This window comes from Molossus molossus, unplaced genomic scaffold (assembly GCF_014108415.1).
Source record: "Molossus molossus isolate mMolMol1 unplaced genomic scaffold, mMolMol1.p scaffold_m16_p_16, whole genome shotgun sequence".
Lineage (NCBI taxonomy): Eukaryota > Metazoa > Chordata > Mammalia > Chiroptera > Molossidae > Molossus > Molossus molossus.
In genome coordinates, this window is record NW_023425351.1 from 20,917,212 (window position 1) to 20,934,958 (window position 17,747).

Sequence of the window (17,747 nt, forward strand, 5' to 3'; positions counted from 1 at the left end):
ATAAATATGCCGTAGATTTCTTGATGTTAATTTTGTATCCTGCTACTTTGCCAAATTCATTTATTAAGTCTAGTAGATTTTTGATGGAGTCTTTAGGGTTTTCTCTGTATAATATCATGTCATCTGCAAATAATGACAGTTTCACTTTCTCCTTTCCAATTTGGATCCCTTTTATTTTCTCTTCATGTCTGATTGCTGTGGCTAAGACTTCCAGTACAATGTTAAATAAGAGTGGCGAAAGTGGGCATCCCTATCTTGTTCCAGTTCTTAGGGGAAATGCTTTTAGTTTCTTCCCATTGAGTATGATGTTGGCTGTAGGTCTTTCATATATGACCTTTATTATGTTGAGATATGATTTCTCTATTCCCACATTGCTCAGGGTTTTTACCAGAAATGGATGCTGGATTTTGTTGAATGCTTTTCCGGCATCTATTGATATGATCATGTGGTTTTTATTCTTCATTTTGTTTATGTGGTGTATCACATTTATTGATTTGCGAATATTGTACCAGCCTTGCATCCCTGGGATGAATCCCACTTGGTCATGGTGAATAATTTTTTTTGATGTATTGTTGGATCAGATTTGCTAGTATTTTGTTCAGGATTTTGGTGTCTATGTTCATCAGGATATTGGCCTGTAGTTTTCTTTCTTTGTAGTGTCTTTTTCTGGTTTTGGAATTAGAATTATGCTGGCCTCATAAAACGAGTTTGGAAGCCTTCCTTCTTCTTGAATTTTTTGAAATAGTTTGAGGAGAATGGGTGTTAGTTCTTTTTTGAATGTTCGGTAAAACTCCCCCGTGAAGCTGTCTGGGCCTGAGCTTTTGTTTGCTGGGAGAGTCTTGATTACCTCTTCAATTTCCTTAGTTGTTATTGGTCTGTTCAAGTTTTCTATCTCTTCGTTGTCCAGTTTTGGGAGACTGTGTTTCTAGAAATTTGTCCATTTTGCTTAGATTGTTGAATTTGTTGCCATATAATTGTTCATAGTATTTGATAACAATCCTTTGTATTTCTGCGGTGTCAGTTGTTACTTCTCTTTTGTTTCTGATTCTGTGCATTTGGGTTCTCCCTCTTTGTTTCTTGGTGAGTCTAGCTAAGGGTCCATCAATCTTGTTTATCTTTTCAAAAAACCATCTTTTTGTTTCATTAATCCTTTGAATTGTTTTTTTGGTCTCTATGTCATATATTTCTGCTTTGATCTTTACTATTTCTTTCCTTCTACTTGTTCTGGGATTTTCTTTTTGTTTGCTTTCTAGTTCTTTAAGTTGTGAGGTTAGCTATTCTATTAGAAATTTTTCTGGTTTCTTGAGGTAGGCTTCTAGCTCTAAGAACTTCCCTCACAGAACCGCTTTCGCTGCACCTCATAGATTTTGTGTTGTTGTGTGTTCATTTTCATTGGTTTCCAGGAAGTTTTTAATCTCTTCCTTGATCTCCTTGGTAATCCATTCATTGTTTAATAACATGCTACTTAGCCTCCATGTGTTCAAATGTCCTTGCATGTTCTTGTTGCAATTGATTTCTAGTTTCATGCCATTGTGATCTGAGAAGATGCTTGATACGATTTCAATTTTCTTGAACGTGTAGAGACTTAATTTGTGTCCTAACATGTGATCTATCTTTGAGAATGTCCCATGTGCACTTGAGAAGAATGTGAATTCTGTAGTTTTGGGGTATAATTCTCTGTAGATATTTATATAAATGTTTTTGGTCCTGTGCTTCATTTAGAGTCTCCGTTTCCTTGCTAATTTTTGTCTAGAGGATCTACCCAGTGATGTCAGCAGGGTGTTGAACTCCCCTGCTATGATCCCCTGTCAATTTCTCCTTTGAAGTCCTCCAGAAGATTTTTAATATATTTTGGTGCTCCTATATTGGGTGCATATAAGTTTATCAAGGTTATATCTTCCTGTTGGATAGATCTTTTTAATATAATTTAGTGGCCTTCTTTGTCTCTAGTTATGGCCTTCATTTTGAAATCTTTTTAATCAAATATGAGTATTGCTACTCCAGCTTTTTAAAAATTTTTTTTTATTTCCATTTGCTTGGAAGATATTTTTCCATCCCTTCAGTTTCAACCTATGTGAGTCCTTTGTTTTGAAGTGGGTCTCTTGTAAACAACATATATATGAGTCATTCTTTATTATCCAATCAGCTACTCTGTGTTTTTTTATTGGAGCATTCAGTCCATTTACATTCATGGTGATTATTGATATGTACTTATTTATTGCCATTTTTGTTTAGTTTGGTTATAGTTTTCTTTTTATTTCTTCTGCTAATTACAGCAGTTCTTTTAGCATTTCTTGCAGTGCTGGTTTGGTGCAAATGTATTCCCTTAGCCTTTTTATTTTTTTGTCTGGGAAGCTCTCTATTTGACCTTCTGTTTTGAATAATAGCCTTGCTGGATAGAGTAGTCTTGGATTCAGATCCTTGTTTTTCATGACCTTGATGCCATTCCCTTCTGACCTATAGTGTTTCTGTTGAGAAGTCAGCTGATAGCCTTATGAGGGTTTCTTTGTAGGTAACCTGTTGCTTCTCTCTTGCTGCTTTTAGGATTCTCTGTCTTTACTTTTTGGCATTTTAATTACTATGTGTCTTGGTGTGATCTTGTTTGGGTTCTTCTTACTTGGGCCTCTCTGTGCTTCTTGAACTTGAATGCCTTCTTCCTTCACCTGTCACTATTTCTTCAAATATATTCTCTAACCCTTGCTCATTTTCTTCTTCTGTGGGGACTCCTATGTTGCAAATATTATTATGTTTCCAGTTGTCCCACAGTTCTCTTAAGTTGTTTTCCTGTTTTAAATTTTTTTTTTTTTTTTGGTTTTCTGATTGGTGATTTTTTTCTACCCTGTCTTCTAATTCACTGATCCGGTCCTCAGCTTCCTCTACTCTGCTGTTTAACCCTTCTAATGTATTTTTCATTTATGATATGTTATTTTTGATCTCTTCTTGGTGGTTTTTCATTTCCAATTGGTTGATTTTCAATATTTCTGTTTTTTACTCATGGTGTTGATGTCCTTAGTCATGCTGTTGAACTTCCTCAAGATCATTGCTCTGAATTCTAGCTTTGTTAACTTGCTTAACTACACCTCATTTTTTCTCATCTTTGGTAGAGGTCTATTGTTATTTTATTTGGCATTTGTTTTGTTGTTTCACCATTTTGGCTATTACAGTGGGCTTTGGAGCCTGCCAAATTTTCCCTGTGGTGTTGGTGTTCTGCTATTTGTGGTTTCGTCTCCTGCGTTTGGATGAGCTTTGGAGGACCCAAGTTAAACACCACTGTCAAGTCTTACTTTGCTGGGCAGAGTTGCAAGTCCAGGAATGGTTTAGTTATCCTTTAGCTTTTTGCCTGGAGGCTATTAGTTGAGGTACTTTAAGAGCTTGGGTTCTCAGTTGAATGAAAAACTCCCTTAGGTGTTCAGCATAAGGGGATTTCCCAAGGGTGGGGCAGGTGGTGGTTGTTAATGGGCCTCAATTTGCATTTCAATGGCCAGTGGGTGGGGTTGAATCTCCAAGGGAGGTGCTGCTACCTCTCCCAGAGCCCTGGGAAGGAGCACGATGGCCATCATCCTGCATGGCTGCAACTCAGCAAAAGTTCTGAGCACCCTCCAAATCATGCGTGTCCCCACTCAGTTCCATTCCAGTCTGCCCTCCCTCTGCCAGAGCCCAAGGTGAGCTGCTCTGTGCATTTTAGCGTCTGTCTCAGCTCTGTGCTGTGGAGCTGCTTGGGAGTTTAACCCCAAGGGTGCTGCTCAAGCTAAGATCGCTGCTGTCCATGGGCTCCCAGCCCCCCTCTCGCCTCCGCAATCCTACCATGATCAAGTCACTGTCCCTGGTTATATGATCCTCGCAAGCTGCTTTTTTATTGCTTTTCCTGATGATTTGTCTTTATTTTAGTTGTAGTTCCTAGGAGATGGTCTGTGTAGCTTCCATTCACTCTGCCGCCATTTTGGAATCCTGTTCAAGTTTTCTATTTCTTCATGATTCAGCCTTGGTTGGTTGTGTCTAGGAATTTATCAAGTTCTTCTAGGTTATTCAATTTTTGGAATATAATTGTTCATACTAGTTTCTTACAAACCTTTGCATTTCTATGGTGTTATTATATTTCCTCTTTCACTTTTGATTTTATTTATTTGAGTCTTCTCTCTTTTTTTCTTAGTTTAGCTTAAGGTTTGTCAATTTTATCTTTTCAAAAAACCATCTCTTAGTTGGTATATTCTATTGTTTCTCTGGTCTCTATTCTATTTATACTGTATCCCACTCAATTCTTTGTTCTTTCCTTCCTTTTGTTATCTTTGGGCTGAGTGTGTTCATATTTTCCTTAGTTTGTTGAGGTGTAAAGTTCGAGTGTGTATTTGTAATTTTTTTGCTAATGTAGGTGTTTATCATTATAAACTTCCCTTTAGAACTGTTTTTGCTGGTTCCATTGGTTTTGGCATGTTGTGTTTTCATTTTAATTTGCTTCAAGATACAGCTTTTTCTGTCCCTTCACTTTAAGCCTGTGCACAACCTTAAAGCTGAAATGAGTCTCCTGTGGGCAGCAGATAGCTGGATCTTCTTTCTTTAAGCCATTCAGAAACTCTCTCCTTTTGATTGGAGAATTTAACCTATTTACATTTAGAGTAATTATGGATAGGTAAGGACTTACTAATGCCATGTTATTATTTTCTGCCTGTCTTGCTCCTTTCTTCCTCTATTTTGTCTTTCTTTTTGAAGTGATGATTTTTATAGTGATATGCTTTGGTTCCTTTCTCTTTATATTTTGTGTATCTACTATCAGTTTTATTTGTCTGGTTATCATGAGGCTTACATAAAATATCTTACAGATATAATAATGTCTTTTAAGTTGACAACAACTTAACTTTGTTCACATACAAAAATTCTACACTTTCAATAACTATGTATGGTGTCAAGTTACTAGACTTATCAGGGTGATCACTTCATAAATTATATATATACATCTAGTCACTATGTTGTACACCTGAAACTAATAAATATAACATTTTATATCAACTGTAATTAAAAAATACAGCCCTGGCCAGTTTGGCTCAGCGGTTAGAGCGTCGGCCTGCGGTCTGGAGAGACCCGGGTTCGGTTCCCGCTAAGGGCACGTACTTCGGTTGCAGTTTATCCCCGGCCCTGGTTGGTCATGCGGGTGGCAGCCACTCGATGTGTCCCTTCATGTCGATGTTTCTCACTCTCTCTCCCTTCCTCTCTCTCCCTCCCATTCTATCTGTACAAAAAATGGAAAAATATCCTCGGGTGAGGATAAAAAAAAAAAAAAAATACAAAAACCTCTACTTCCATGTGCCTCTCCATAAATTTGTGTTTTTGATATTGCAGTTTACCTCTTTTAAAATTGTGTAGCTATTGACAAATTATTGTACTGTAGTTGTTTTTAATACTGTTATCTTTTAACCTTTACATTAGAGTTAAGTGTTTACTTCACCATATAGTATTAGAGTATTCTGAATTTAATTATATACTTAACTTTACCACTGTGGTTTATATTTTGATATATATATTTAATGTTAGTAATTAGTGCCCTTGCATTTCAGTTTGAAGAAATCTTTTCAGAATTTCATGTAAAGGTAGGTGTAGTGGTGATGAATTCCCTTAGCTTTGTTAGTTTCATTTCTAAAAGACAACTTCACAGGATTAAATATTCTTGGTATACTTTGTTTTCTTTCAATGCTTTAAATATATTACCCCACTCCCTCCTGGCTTGCAAGATTTCCGGAGAAATCCATTGATAACCTTATGAGAATGCCTTACTGAAGATCTTTTTTTCCTCCTGTTGGTTTAAAATTCTTTTTGTCTTTAATTTAAACAGTTTTATTTTAATGTGTTTTGGAGAACATCATTTTGGATTAAAATTTTGGGGTGACCAATTAGCTTTATGAATTTGGATATCAGAATCTCTCCTCAAATTTGGGAAGTTCTCAGTCACTATTTCTTTAAATAAGCTTTCTGCTCTTTCTCCCTCTTTTCTCCTTCTGAAACTATAATAATGTATAGATTGTTTCTTTCAATGATATCCTATAATTCATGTGCTATGTCTCTACTCTTTTTCATTCTGTGTTCTCAGGAGCCTGGTGCCATGGATGCCAGCCAACCTGGACCCTGAGTTTGCTAGAATCCACAGGGGGTGTCTGGTGTCATGGGAGGCACCCAGTGTTGGGTGGGTTGGGAGTCTGGGTTTGCTGGTACTACCTGGGGTTGTGGGAGCAGGCAGAAGCTGTGTGGGGTAGGGGCCTGTGCTTGTGGGAGCCTGGCAGGAGCCTGGTGCCATGGAAGCTGCCTGAGGCTGCAACAGCCATCTGTGACTGCTGCATCCAGCCGACGCCAGGGTAAGCTGGGAGCTCAGAGCAGCAGGGATTCGCTGGAAGCCTGGTAAGCTGGAACTTGCCTTGGGCAACAAGTACTTCCAGGGGCCACTGTGGCAAACAGGTGCTGGGGTGAGCCAGGGCCTGGATTTGTGGGCGCTCACTGGGAGCCACCCAGGGCACAGGAGCTCCTGGGGCTGCGGCAGGCCGGCAACGGGAGCTGTAGTGGTGAGCACTCACCTGGCTGTCCTTCTCCCCGGGCCAGGTAGGGTTCTGCATGCAAGGTGCCGGGCTCGGTGAAGGGCCGAGGGCAGTACGCTTCCTGCCCTCCTCGATGTAGATTTGCTTATTTCTGTATTTCACCCAAGTGACATAGTCCCTCCCCTGGGATCCCTAGCTCTGGTGAAGGTATTTTCACACACCGACAGTTGTTCCAATTCATGTTTTCAGGAGGGTCCAGGTGCCGGAAATTCTTACACTGCCATGTTGCTGACCACACAGTCTTGGGTTAGCTTATTTTGCTGCCTTATTTCACTTCTTATCACACATGAGGCAGCTGTAAGCTAAGGATAAGAGGACATCATCAGGGCAGGAATATTTGTGTCCAGTAACTGGGAGGCATTCAAATATGACAGAATAATAACCACTGCTAATTGTATCAGTCAGGGTTGCTGTGTAACAATCTCAGAACTTGGGTGGTTCACAAAACATGCATTCATTACTCCCTCACTGCACACAAGCTGTGAGCTGGTTATAGGCCTGCTCAGTGTAGGGGGGCCCCTGCAGGCCCGCTCCTGGTTTCTGAGTCTGGGCTGAAGGAGCAGCCCGTCTGGGCCCCAGTGTTCGCACGACAGAGGGAGAGAGCGCAGGAGCTGGGCTGGCAGATTACCATCCGCATTCGTCCACACAGCAGACCCTATCCTGCCTACCACAAGGAAGTATCACCAGGGCACAGGTGTGTAAACTGCTCACGTGGCAGGAAAGAATAATTTGAACAACAGGAAGAGGTACCTTATTAATCATCAGCTAAACCTTAGTTTTATTATACTGGTCTTTGGGAGTGCTTGGGTATGATGGCAAAGAAAGACTTTTATGATTATAGCCATGGCAATGAGAAGGATCAGAAAGTGTCCTATGTCCATCCATTCCTAAATATATCATATCATGTTATATGAATCAAATCATATATCATATCATATCATATCATTTTACTCCTGAATTAAAAATGAATTCAATATTTAAAGTAGAAATGCAAAGAATATAACAAGTTTTAAAATGCAAAGGAATGCAACTATAAATCATGTAATTTATCTTTTGGACATATTGTGTCTGCAGACTTAATATAATTTGTGCTGACATAATTTCTTCTTGTTTAGTCTGCAGATTCAAAGATAATCCCCGATACCATGTAAATTATACTGTGGAAACCTCTTTTAAACCATCACACAGGGGAAATATATACCTGGGTTTCTCACACTGTCCACCTTTGTAACAGGAAACGGAAAAGCCCACAGCCTAACCTACCCAGGTTTTCAGCAGATTGAGCTAGAATTACCCCTCCACACATTGCTCTTGGATTGCTTACTGAATTGTTTCGAGATGACAGGCAGCGGTTGTCCCTTCAGGAGTATGTCATTAGCTGTCTTCTTCACGGTAACGTCTCTCTAAGCACATCCCCGCCACCGGGATCGAAAGGCCTAAGATATTAAGGTCTCAAAATTGCTGTTTTGAATGGAAGGAAAACCACCTCCGTTTTAACTACCACGCAGGACTTTAGCTTTCTAACATAGATCTATAAGCATCTTTGTGAGAAATGTTTTTAAATTTGAGGTTACTTTTGCTTTAGTTCTTTCAGTAAACGAAATAAGAAGACTAAGCTTAAAATGCTGTTAAGGTTGATATAACTATGAATGCATGTTGTGGAAGTATAATCATTTTTTATCGGATGTCTTGTACTCCCCACATGAAAACAATGAGACCATATTACGCACTTGTGGTGATTGCTGTGTTTGGGAATTAAGTCACTAAGTTTCATTGTGCCGTCCTTTGTTGAAACCAGGCTCCAATCCTGCTCTCATTTAGGAGGACTGCTCCCCTCCAATCCCTGCAGTCTGCAGTGAACTCGCTAAACCGCGATCTTATTTTGTATCTTCCCCACAGAATCTGTCATGTCTTCTCCCAGACGACACAATTCGGGGGGCACGGCCCTGTGTTTACCATTGTCCCAGCTCCAGCTCAGGCTTGCAGGCTTGTCGAAGGAACAAACACGTTGATTTGCATTTCATCTGAGTGCATATGTGCGTGTTGCTGTCTTCATAGGCCTGTAAGTGCCGTGCCGTCCAGGGTCATGTTGCGTTCTTGTTTAATTCCCAGAGCACCGCGCAGGGTGCTGGCTGGGCACCTAGGGGCACTGATGTGACATTTGTTGAAATGATTCTCCAGGTTCGGTTACGTGTCAGTCTTCTGTGGCACCATCTCTGAAGCTGCCACGTTTAGTCCTTTATGTGACACAGCACAACTGTTTGTAGCTAAGGACCGTCTGCTACTCATACCTATTTGTTGGGTACCTCACACGGTACCCTGCACCCAGGAGGTGCCTGGAGGATGTGAACGGAACTCTTCATTTTAACCATGATTTAGTGCTGTCCAGCTACGCTGACAAAGTCTCTAAATCTTACCACCCAAATAGAATATCACACAGCTAATGGGACAAAGAAAAAAATGGAATAATTGAGTAGCTGAGTAAAAATAACAATCAATGCTCAAAAAAATACGGTATTTAATCATGGACTTTTTTGTTTGTTTGTTTGTTATGTGCCCCTAGTGGGAACTGAACCCGGGACTCTCTGGTCTGCAGGCTGATGCTCCAACCGCTGAACCAAACAGGCCAGGGCTGTCATGGACTCTTTAAAGTAGAAAAAAGTCTTTGAGGCCTTTTCAGTACATGGCAGGGGCGACATCCTGCAGATCATGGACTCGAACTCAGATGACCTGAGTCCTGGCTCCTTCACGTGTGAGACCATGTCCACTCTGGTCACTTCTCTTTGCCTCAAATTCCTCATCTCTGAAACGAGGACCATGGCAGATCGACCTTGCAGGATTGTCGCGAGGATTACATAAGATAACAAGGCAAGGAAAATACTCCGCAGAGAACAAGTGGAATAAAGCACGTTGTGACGCTGTTGCTGTGTTTGTTGAGCAGCTGTGGTGTGCTAGGAGTGTGGGGACAGGTGTTGCTGCAGGAGTTCACTCCTACTCCTATAATCATTTAAAAAAATGACCATTTAGTGAGCGCTCATGTAATTAGATGCTAGGTAAAATGTTGAGTCCATTATCTCACTACTTAAAACAACTCTTTTGTAAGTGTGAAATTGAGACGTAGGAAGGCCAGGGAGGTACTTGGTGAGTCAGGAGTCAAACAGCTCCTGGTTGAATTCTGCAGTGCATGCTGTCTCCTCAGGAAACGCCGCCGCAGGTGGGGACAGGGGCACAGCCACAGTCCAGCTGCAGAGGGGGCTCTGCAGGAGGGGACGCCCTCTCAGGGTCGGGGCGACTGGAAACCCCCACGAGGAGAGTGACGGTGGAGGAGCAGAATGTTAAGAGAGAAATGGGGAGAGTTTTAGTTTGAATTACATGAACTAATCGTTTTTGTAGTTCAAAGAAGTGAAATATTGTTCGTTTCATATCATGCAACCTAAAATAATTTGTGGTAGTGAGAAGGATGTGGGCAAAGTTTTCAAAATGGGGAGTTCCAAGATTCTTCAGGCTCCACGTTTTCAAATGAGGGGTCCGGAGTGTTAGAGAGAAAGGACAAAATCAGAAATGTGAACAGATTAGGTTGCAGGGATTCTGGGAAAAGCAGAATTTATCTTTAATGGGATGAAGTTGACGAATAAATGATGAATGCCATGGTTGTTAGTGTGTAGGGATTTTTAAAAAAATATGTTTTTATTGATTTTTTAGAGAGGGCAGAAGGGAGAGAGTGTAGAACCATCCATGTGAGAGAGAAACATCGATCAGCTGCCTCCTGCACGCCCCCCACGGGGGATCAGGCCTGAAACCCGGGCATGTGCATTGACTGGGAACCGAACCTGGACCTCTCAGTACGTGGGATTGTGCTCAATCCACTGAGCCACACCAGCTGGGCAGTGTGTAAGAATATCAAATAGTTTTAAATGTCTTTTCATTTTCAGGCATTTTATATAAAATATAAAGACATGACTTAATTAAAGCTGTAAGGAACAGCATGGGGAATGAAGCTGTTTCCACAGTTATTGAAGTTTTCTGTGAAACACTATAGCAGTCATCTGAAAACGCGGCATCTATTATTTCAAGAAGGGACATATATCAGACAAACAACATCACAAACATTTCTTCTCCTTCCAATTCACCACGAATGCAGTGTCCTTGACACAAAAGTCTAAGAATTTCACTCCACATGTTAAAAGGATGTTTTTGTACTTTTCTGATTGAAAAATAGAGACCAAAGTGGACATTTCAGGACTGTAAATATCTGCGTGCGGGGAATGACCGCACGGGCTTTGCTGCCCAGAGCGGCTCTGTAGCTGGAGAGCTCCCAGCTGCACCCACTCTGTCGTGGGCAGGGGGCTCCAGCGCAGGGACAGTTCTTCAGAAGGAAGTGGGGGGACCTTATTCACAACGGCCCCAAGTACAGGGCTCTTTCCACAACAGCCATGCCAGTCTCCCTGGTCTCTTTTAAACTATCCCAAAGAAGCTCTATTTTATTTCTAGAGACTTCTGGAGATGAGGACGGGACACTGATATCTATTGATATTGTTATATACCTGGCAATATACCAGGTTCCTTACATACTTTATTTCATTTAATCTCTCAATAATCTTGCGATCATTATTATTACTATTGTTATATTGTCAGTGTTATTATTTTTACATATGTGAAAACTGAGCTGCAGGAAAACAAAGAGACCTAAAGTCCCATCACTTAATCCGAGCCCTCGTGTCACTACCTTTGAAGCTCATTGTGTGTGCTTCACCTCACAGCACCCTATAGTGAGACATCTTCCGTCTCATCCCCACTCACCCACCCTGATATTTAACAGTTTTGCTATCAGCACCATCCCCATAAATCAGTGCTTCTCAGCTGGGGGTGCTTTCGCCAGCAGAGGACATCTGGCAATGCTTGGAAGCATTTTTGGTTGTCACCGTTGAGGCAGGTGCTGCCGGCATTTCGTGGGTATACACCAGGGACACTTCTGTGTGCTCCTCCACCTACAGAGCAGCCCACTAGGGGTCGCCCCACTAGGGATCGCCCCACTCACATCAAGAGCGCCAAAGTGGAGGACGCTGACCGTAGTCCTGTGTGCTTCCTAATCCCTTCACTCCTGCCTGTTTCCTTGATCTGAAATTTTTGTCTAGCTTCTGACAAACCATTTTTGTTTCTAGACAATTAAAAAAACTGAATAATGAATGTAGCTTTCCCATCATCAAGCTTTCATTAATATCTCTTTGTAGAGGTTATTAGCTAGACACCGCACAGTGTGTTAGAGCTTGTTTCTTTCTGTTGGGAGCTCATAACCTCAGGCAGTCTTCTTTCCTAAGCCAGAATAGAAACCAGCAGGACTCTAACACTGCTAAACTTATATGCATCATTCTCAGAGGTTAATGGGGCAGAACATTTATCAGGTGCGAGAGAGGAGCCACAGGGAAGGCAGGACTGCATCCCTCTGGGGAAACTGAAGAGAGTTGTCACCTCCTCCCTGCTCAGGGCGGCATAACCACCTGGAGGATGCTGGACAGCAGAACTGGACCAACAGGAGGAAGGGTTCAGGGTGCTTCGCTGTGCATATATAATGTCAATGCACACCTACCTATGTAGCTATTTCTTTTAGTTTGTTTTTGGTTTCACTGATGCATAATCCTGCAAGTGACCTAACCTGTCTCTTATGCTTTGCTTTGCCCATGTACACAGAGCTACAAGCAACCCTTATCTTCTGTACCTGCAGCCTCCTTAATTGTTATAAATTCTTTAAACAAAAGCTCATTATTTATTTGCTATTCCTTGCAAAACGACTTTAGCTGGGACATACCCTCACAGTCCTTTTATGAACAAAAGCTCTATACATTTCCACAAAGCCCAAGGCAACCTAGTTTATGGAAAGATAAGCTTACCCAAATCGAATTCTTAGATTGCAAATTCCCCAAATGTGGCTTTATTTAGTATCAGAACCCAGCCCAAGGCCTGATCTGGTTGTATTACCCCCCAGTTGCCACAAGAGGGCGTGTGAAGAACACAATCCTCTGGAACCGGGATTCTAGGGACCATTTCCTTTATCACAGAGCTTCAGGCAGGATCTGCGTTTCCTGTGTTCCGAGCAGATGAAACAGGCACTTCGGACAACCACACATCTTTGTAACATGCTGTCTACACAGAAGAAGGAGAAAGGGGAGGTTCTTTGAAGGTTTGGTGTCCGGGAGAGGTTCAGCCGAAGCAGCTCCAGCAGGCACTGCGCTCTGACTTGTACTCTTCCCACGAGGACATGGCCAAGGCCGCTGGGTGACTTGGGTTTGAGTAGAATACACCTCTCCAAGCTTGAAAGATGTTTCCACAGTAATTCATTTCTGTCGGAAACGAACTTGATGCTTTACCTTGCCTTCGGCATTTTCAAAAGAACGAGCCATCACCATTCTCCCCTTTTTTTTTTTCAGAATAGTAAGGTAAGAAGAGCAAGTCACACTGCTTGTGTGTTACTGTGGCAGGTGGGTGTCCCACAGACTGAGAGCTCAGATACTTCTAAAGATCCCAGCAAATCGCAGTCAGGATGCTCTGGGGAAGAGGACATGGATCACACATGGGTTCTCACACTTGTCCAAACACATGCTTTGGGCCGCCCCCCCCCCCCCCCCCCGAGATTCTGATTAGGCGGTCTGAGGTGGGGCCTGGGAATCTGTATTTCCAACAAGTTCTAACAGATGCTGCTGCTGCTGCTGCTGGCTGGGGAGCACACTGGGAGGATCCCTCGCTGGGGGATATTCTAAGGCTCCTAGGCTTCTCCTTGACCCCTGAGGTTACACCTGAGTGCCTGCAGCATGTTAATCCCAGTAATGGGTGTGGGGTTGGTTCCTGAGGTTCCCAGCTTGGCTTCTAAAGTCCTGACACTGTTCCTCTCTCAGAGCTCCCTGCAGACTCTGAATAGAATAAAACCCCCAGGCTGCTCGCTCTCTTCCCCAGAGGACCTCAAACCACTGAGCTGGAACAACTTTCACAATCCTGCCCATAGCCGTGGCCTCTCGTTCTAAATGCTCGTGCCTGGGGAAGGGTGGGCGAATGCCTTCCGTCCGATGGACCGTGCTGGAGAGCACAGAGCACGCCACCTCTCAGGGCCCCGCAGGTTCCCTAACCTCTGCCTACGTTCATTTTCTGTCTGCAAAGCGAGAACAATAGCTGTGCCTATTCACAAGGTGGTTGCGTGGGTTAAATGAGTTAACACCTGAACGGGGGTGCTTAGCACAATGCCTTTCACTTTCTTCTCAATAAATATTAGCTATCGTCGTCATGGCTCACCTTTACTTCTCTGATCCATTTCCTTGTATGGAGACTTGAACTAAGAAGCCTCCAGTTCCTAGGCGTGTGCCCTGTGCGGGGTCGGTGGGAGGCCAGGAGGGTTAGGGCCTTACCTTTGGCCCTCTCCCTGGCTGAATGACATGCCTTGGCCACAGTGCAGAGGCCAGAGAGCAGGTATAAAGCTCAGTTATCATTTCTAAGTGGTCAAGGTAACGAAACCATATAACTGGTTCAAGGTTTATTAACTTTGAACAATCTGTTGTGCTAACTACTGCCTTTGTGACTGATTAGAACAGCCTGTGGAAACCCTGTTCTTTGTGCTGTTCAATACGAACAAGCAGAAAATGGTATGAGGAGAAAGAGGAAACATCTTCCTGGTCGGTTGAAAGTATTTGGGGCACGCTGCGGCGTGACACGCAAAAGGTTGAAAGGATAATCGAGGAAAAATAAATCTCCCTTCCACACTTGAAATCTGTCTGTCTACAAAGTGTCCATCCACTGAGACTTAAAAATTGGATAAATTATTTTTTGAGTTAAAGCTTCAGAGCAAATTTGAGTGGGGAAGTATGGAACTTCTGTATCTTCCTCCCCAAGACACAGGGCCCCCCCACTGTCAACCTCCCCCCACCAGCTGTTTATTTGATACAGTCAGCTAACCAGCATGGGCCCATCATTATTTTCCAAAGTCCACAGTTTATATCAAGGTTCTGTCTTAGTGTTATGTGTTCTATGGGTTTTGACAAATATATAAAGACGTGTCCACAATTATAGTGTCATACAAAATAACTTCACTGCCTTAAATATCATCTGTGCTCCAATTCATCCGTCCCTCCTCCCCTCCCTCCAAAGTCCTGCCAACCCCTGATCTCTTTACTGTCTCCATAGTTTTGGCTTTCCCAGAAAGTCATCTTGTTGAAATTACATATGTAGCCTTCCCGGGCCTCCTTCTCCGTCTTAGCACTATGCATTTCAGGTTCTGCCATGTCTTCATCTGCTCATCATGGTATTTCTCTACTTGTATTCACCTATTAAAGGGCATCTTGGTGGCTTCCAGGTTTGGCAATCATAAATAAAGCTGTTATAAACATTTTTGGGCAGGTTTTGGCATAGACATCAGTTTTCAGGTTGAGACTTTTAAAACAACTTTGAGATATAAAGAAATCTTAACCCCTTGGGACCTAGGATGGCTTTGTTTTTCTTAACTGCATCTTGTATTGAAGTTGGTATCAAGCAGCAAGGATGTGCCTTTTTTTTTTTTTTTTTTATCCTCACCTGAGGAGATTTTTCTATTTTTTGTGCAGATAGAGTGGGAGGGAGAGAAAGAGAGAAACATCGATGTGAAAGGGACACATCAAGTGGTCGCCACGTGCATGACCCAACCAGGGCCGGGACAAACTGCAACCGAAGTACGTGCCCTTAGTGGGAACTGAACCTGGGTCTCTCTGGACCGCAGGCCGACATTCTAACCACTGAGCCAAACCGGCCAGGGCTAGGATGTGCTTTTAACAGGAACATTTGCTGAAATGTGTTGACATTGTGTTTTCCCCTCATGTTGACATTGGTTAGGGTGTTCTCTCCACCAGGAGGCTGGATGAAATTCAAATGTTTCCTTTTTAAAAAATTTAATTTAACTTTTATTTATTTTATTTTTTAAAATTTATCTTTATTACTGAAAGTATTACAGATGTTCCCCTCCTTTTCCCTAGTTGACCCCTCCTTCCCACACTCATCCCCCGCCTTCCTTCCTCACACTATTGTCTGTGTCCACTGGTTACGCATATATGCATATAAGTTCTTTGGTTTATCTCTTTTTAAAAAAATTTTATTTATTAATTTGCTTTTGTTACAGATACTTCTCATTCCCCCCCATTGACACCCTCCTCTCCTTCCCCCCTACCCCATTCCCAGCTTTGTTGTCTATGTTCATTGGTCATGCATACATGCATGTAAGTTCTGTGGTTTATCCCCCCCAAAATGCCCCCCTCCCAAGGCTTGTCAGTCTGTCTTTGGTTTATCTTTTTCCCCTCCTCCTCCCCCCTTCCATCTGAGGTTCGTCAGTCTAACAACCAATTTGTACTTAGTCCCTTCACCATTTTTGCCCATCCCCCTAACCCCCTCCCAACTGACATCCAACAAAAAGTCCTCTGTATCTATGAGTCTGTTTCCGTTCTGCTTGTTCATTTTGTTTGTAGATTCAATTGTTGAAAGATATGTATTTATTGCCATTTTATCGTTCATATTTTTGATCTTCTTCAAATAGACCCTCAACATTTCATATAATACTGGTTTGGTGGTGATGAACTCCTTTAGGTTTCTCTTGTCTGGGAAACTCTTTATATGTCCATTGATGCTAAATGATAGTTTGTTTTTTTGAATTGAAATCTCCATTGATTTTATTATTATTATTTTTTTAAATTAATTAATTTATTTTTGTTACAGATGATTCTCCTTTTCCCCTCACTGATTCCCCCCTCCCCCTCCCTCCCTGCCCTATCCCCAGATTTGTTGTCCATGTCAATTGTTCATGCATACATGCATATAAGTTCTGTGGTTTATCTTTCCTCCACCACCCCCTCTTTTGGGGATTGTCAGTCTGTACCCCACTTCCACGTCTCTGGGACTACCCTGTTCTTCAGACTGTTATGTTCATTATATTCCACAAATAAGCGAGATCATGTAATACTTGTCTTTCTCTGGCTTGTTTTGCTTAAGATAATACTTTCTAGGTCCCTCTATGTTGTCTCAAAGGATGAGAGGTCTTTCTTTCTTACAGCTGCATAGTACTGTATTGTGTATATGTACCACAGCTTTTTGATCCACTCATCTACTGATGGACATTTGGGCTGTTTCCAGATCTTAGTTATTGTAAATAGTGCTGCTACAAACATGAGGGTATATATATTCTTTCTGATTGGTGTTTCAGGCTTCATAGGGTATATTCCTAGAAGTGGGATCACTGGGTCAAATGGCAGTTCAATTTTGAATTTTTTGAGGTAACACCATATTGTTTTCCATAGTGGCTGTACCAGTCTGCATTCCCACCAGCAGTGTACTAGAGTCCCCTTTTCTCCACACCCTCGCCAACACTTGTGGTTTGATGATTTGTTGATGGCGGCCATTCTGACAGGTGTGAGGTGATACCTTATTGTTGTTTTAATTTGCATCTCTCTAATGTTAGTGATGTTGAGCATTTCTTCATATGTCTCTTAGCCACTAAATGATAGTTTGCAGGGTAGAGTAATGTTGGTGGTAGGTCCCTATGTTTCATCACTTTGAATATTTCTTACTACTTCCTTCTGGCCTGTAAAGTTTCTTTTGAGAAATCAGCTGAGTCTTATGGAAGCTCCTTTGTAGATAACTAACTGCTTTTCTCTTGCTGCCTTCAAGATTCTCTCTTTGTCTTTAATCTTTTGCATTTTGATGATGACGTGTCTTAGTGTGGACCTCTTTGGGTTCATCTTGTTTGGGACTCTCTGTGCTTCCTGGACTTGTATCTGTTTCCTTTATCAAGTTAGAAAAGTTTTATGTGATTATTATTTCAAATAGGTTTTCAATTTCTTGTTCTCTTTCTTCTCCTTCTGTCACCCCCATGATGCGAATAATGTTGATACCCTTGAAGTTGTCCCAGAGGCTCCTTACATTATTCTCACTTTTTAAAATTCTTTTTTCTTTTTGCTGTTCTGATTGGTTGTTTTTTTGTTTCCTTATATTCCAAATAAGTGGTTTGTTTCTCAGATTTACCTACTCTATTATTGATTCCCTATAAATTATTCTTTATTTCAGTTAGTGTATCCTTCACTTCTGACTGGTCCTTTTTTATGCTCTTGAGGTCCTCACTAAATTTCTTGAGCATCCTTATAACCAGTGTTTTGAACTCGGCATCTGTTA